Raw genomic sequence first — 4,919 nt, forward strand, 5'->3', positions numbered from 1 at the left:
GTAAGAGAATTATATATAATAGATATGTTTTATAAATATTAGTAAAAATACTTGGTCAAAATTTTTAAGCATCTCTCACAACATCGCAAATTTTTCAACATCTTATAGGGTAAACTAACCAATGAAGGAACACTTAAGCTTAGTTTACCTTTAAAAAAATCATAAAATTTCAAAATTTGTAATTTTAGCTAAATGATGGTGTCGACATATTTGTTATTAAAAGAAAATTACGTAAATTTTTTTTAGATAACTTACATAATATTGTTTCAAGCTTTCGGTGGTTTAAATAAAAAGTAGTAAGATAACTAAGTGACGGAACAGTTCTTACCAGTGAATAAACGCTAAATTTTCAAGTGAATGAACACTTAATTTTGAGAATGTTTGATGGTCGTTAGGAATCCATAGGCAAATGTCCAAATGTCTAAAAACAAGATTTTTCTTGGAATTACAACATATAATCAAAGTTAACGTGGAAAATGTTACTTTTTTATCAGTCATGGAATGGAAAGTAAAATATGTTTGAATACATAATTTTAAAAAAATGTTTTTAATTTTTTTTCTCGCAATTTAATAATCCGATCTAAATTACGAATGTTTATCATTGTGTAATCCGATGATGTTTTTATTATTATTATAATTAGATCACTTTTTTGTTTACTCTTTTCCTCATATTTTTTGAAGCTTTTTTTTATCGTTTTAAGTATTTTTCTTTCTCTTCGTCATACTTTCGGCTTTAAATATTTTCAGCTCTTTCAATCTCTTTAAATTTTCGTTCTTTTTCTGAAGTTAATGCAAAAAAGTAATTTATTTCTTTTTCTTTTGATTTAACCTTCCTCTTTTTTCCACATTTTTGGCCAATGTTAATGTATCTTTGAAATTTCTTTTGATTTTCCAGTACCATTTATAGAATTCCTCTCTGTATAATAAATGAGAAAAAGGAGTTTGGAAGTTTGAGTAAAATCCATCTCTCATTGACTTTATTTAGTGGGCCTTCAGCAGTACTTACCATTTATTTACGGAACCAATTGTTTTTGCCACTAACAATGCCTCAAGAGGACTTATCTCAAAATCAGTTTTCAGGATACTTTAATTATCAATGTTAGTTGTATTAGCTTCAGTGCCGAAATTTGATTAACAAAATGTTCTTTTTGAAATAAATTCTTCAATATTGAAAAAAGCACAGGCTATTGGATATTTGGGAGATTAAACTTTTCTGTCAATGTTCCTTTAAAAATTTGCAACATAACTTGTGAGATTTCCTTCTTAAGCTTCTGAAGAAATAGTGCATCGTTACTCTCGAAGCATGTGTTTTGTTGATAAGCTGTTTTGCTCATTAACTCTTGGTGTCTGTTTTGCATGCATTAGTTAAAGTCAACGTTTTCTACATCGAATAGAAAAATATCGCATTTTATAAAAGCATTTTAACTTCATCAGTTGATGCCTCAAAATCGTATTTAAAAATGGATGTAAAATTTTCTCGACATATTGTTTTACAATTCTTATTTTGTTTTCAGGATCTAACGGGAGATTTCCATGAATTATGCAGAAAACTAAACCAGAAAATTTGTTCTGATGAACAAAACTTGCGCAGTTTCAAATTTATATGAGATTTATACCTATCCAGAACAAGCAAAATAGGGAATTTGATAGCATTTTTAATTAGCCATGGGTAGAAACAATTGCAATATATTTGTAAAATGTTGCTGCGGTCATCGTTTCATTTCATGAATCGCTTTTTCCAATGAAATCTATAGCAGGGACTGATTCTGTAATATCTCAAAGAATTCTTCAGTAAGGAAAAACTACCAATGGAGGTACTTTTTCCTTCCTAGGTACTTTAGAATATAAATCCTTATAATTTTTAAGGCCAAAGATTTTTCCCGTTTAAGGGCAATATTTAACTCTTGTTTCGTTCGCATTGTAAATGCAATCACTTTCTAAAAAGATGCCAGGGCTACTTCCCTCCTAAAGATTCTTCTAAAGTTCTTAAAACCAGTATTTCGAATATTATTCTCTAAGGAAAGTTTTGCCTCTTGAAATTATCTTCGCATTGCACTGAGTTATTGGTGGATGTCGCCTTAAAAAAAAACTTTACCCATTTTTCACTTGGATGATTGTCTTCAAATGAATTTTTCCTACCAGTTTCCGTCAGGACATTAAAGATCGCAATAAGATAATAATTTAGCTAATTATTGGCACAAAAGTCTGCAAAGAAATTTTTCATTCAAGCTTTTATTATTATATTTACTTGTTATATTTAGTAAGTAAATATAGTTTATTAAGGTGATTATTTACTAATCATACTATTTTTTTTTGAAAAAAGAATATAAATTATTGATTGTCTTTTTTTTTTGTTTCTTGTGACTTCAACATAGATTATCTAAAATAGTGTTGATGTTGTATAATTCACTACAAGGAGTATAAAGATACCGAGCATAAAAAGCTGTCGAATACGTAGCCAAATTTTTAAGCGTCTTAAAATATCTCAGTATCTTAAATATCGTCCTAACATCATAGTTATGAAATTAAATTTTTAATTATCTGACCACGTGTGATTAGCTAATTATTTCATTACATTTTTTACTCATTCTTTATGATACCAAGCAGATTTTTTTCCTGATAATATACTGAACTATTTTGTTTAATTTTACTTTAGCACGATTCCCAATTTATTATCGCAGTATAATTTGTTATCATGTTGAAAATGCCTTATCATGTTGAAAATGCCTTATTTTGTTAAGCAGGAAATACTAAACATTGAAATTTGTAAGAAGATACTGAAGCCGTGCAATTTTAGAGTCATCTGATTTTGAAAAAAAATGCTGTAAAAAATACGCAATTTCCAAACTTATTTTAATAAAAAAAATTAAAAAAACGTAGCAAGAAGGCTAACATACTTTTTTGCAGAAACTGTGAAAACTAATTTTTCCTATATTTCGGTATATATTCCTGGTGCTAGGGGACATTCCATTTTCACATTCGACTTTTGAAATTTCAATTGTAAACGGAATACTTTTATGTCCTCAAATTAAAATGTTAAGGCTTGCAGCAAAAAAAAATAATTTTTTTTTTTTTTTACTGCAGTGATTTTTTTCCAAAGTAGTGAATTATTATTTGTTTCAATCTAAGAACCTGTGCTTATAACTGATGTAAAATTTATTTTAATATCGATTGAAATAATTTAATATGTTGTGTAACTGAATGGATAATCCCAAGAAACTGAATCGAAAATATAAAAACTTCATTGATTTAAGAAAATAATAGATGATAATAAAAATAGACATGTTTTGAGATTCCAATAATAAAAGTCACAAGTTATTCAAGCCTGACAAGTCTTGAGAATGGGCGATTATATTTGAACGCTCGAAACATATCGACTTTTACTTCCCTCTTCATATGTTTTGAAGCCAGTTGAGTTTTTATCGTCACTTATACTGATTTACATTTGGGTCTAGATCATTATTTTGATAAGGATTTTATACTCGTTAAAGTAAACTTATGCATTTTAATATTTTAATAGGATTCATGTGGTCTTTAAAAACGTAAGGGCATCAATATTGTAAAAGTAATATTTAACTTAAAAATTGAAATTTTGAGACCAGATATTTTGAGTTAATGAAATTAAATATTTTATTTTTTAAGTTTTTGCGCCCCCATTTCAGTATCTGAAGGATCTTACGAGCTTTGTTTAAAAAAGAGAGCATCAGATATATATAAGGAAACAAAAATAATCATAGTAGCAGTATTTGGTGGTAAATGAAGCTTATCGTAATTAAAGAATATGCTATGCGACATTTTATGGTGAATTTGCGAACGTAAGTTTCAGAATGTATTGAAATATGAGGATCCTATTTGCTAATCCTCTTTATCCAAAGAAAACCATGTAACCTAAATATCTAGCAGAATGAAGCGATTTTTTAAACAATGAATCATACAATATGCAGCATATTATTTCAATATCTTATTCTTAAACATAACATATTTCAATGTTTTTAAAATGCCACTAAACATTCAGCAATACCTTGAGTTATAGAAAAAAGAAATATCGTAAATTATAGAAAACCTTGTGAATGTGCATTAGAATTACTATACAATCTACATTTTATTTTTCGAGCACTTTTTTTGCCTTCAAACTTTCTTGCCTAGAAGACTCGATTAAAGCTGTAAAAATGATTATCCCTAAAATTTTGTATATAGCTATAATAAGTTATGTTCATTTGATTTTAGTGTGAAATCCTCGAATAAATATAGCAAAAACAGCATAATCTAAATAATATCAGATAAAAAGTTTGTGTACTTAAATTCTAAAAACTTAGAAAATCATAAATAATTTATAAATCGATTCAAATTTTCTTTTCAAAGGAGATTAAAATAAATTTCTTTTTTGCTTTTTGGACAGAAATCAACTTAAAAATATTGTCTATTGCTTAGAAACTTCGAGATATTTTCTATTAACAATTAATTAAGTCTCTCCGAGCAATCACAGAACATTATTTAAAATTTTTTATAGTCAAGTCTTGGTTACCTAGCAACCTAGTAAAATTAAGAATTCCTCTTTTGAATTAGTCAATGGGTTATTTTAAAATATTCATTTGAGCAGGCAACTTTTTTTGGCGGTTTTCTGGACTATCGCCAAATATATAAACCTTTATTGCGACCCCATTTACGATCCAATTTTTTTTAAATTTTGTCTACCCCTCCCCCCTAGTTCAAGTGTCTAGATTCCAAATATGTAAAAAAATATATGTTTATTCAGAGAAAGTACGGTTTTGTGTCTGATTTCATAACTTAATTAATAGTTAGCACTAATTAATTAGCATATTTGAGGTCACCCCCAGGAACCATTAAGATTGACACTTAGTTCGTGAAAATCCGATCATTAGAACGAAAGTTATTCAGGGTGATTCGTTTTTTTTTTT

This window comes from Parasteatoda tepidariorum, chromosome 5 (genome assembly GCF_043381705.1).
Source record: "Parasteatoda tepidariorum isolate YZ-2023 chromosome 5, CAS_Ptep_4.0, whole genome shotgun sequence".
Lineage (NCBI taxonomy): Eukaryota > Metazoa > Arthropoda > Arachnida > Araneae > Theridiidae > Parasteatoda > Parasteatoda tepidariorum.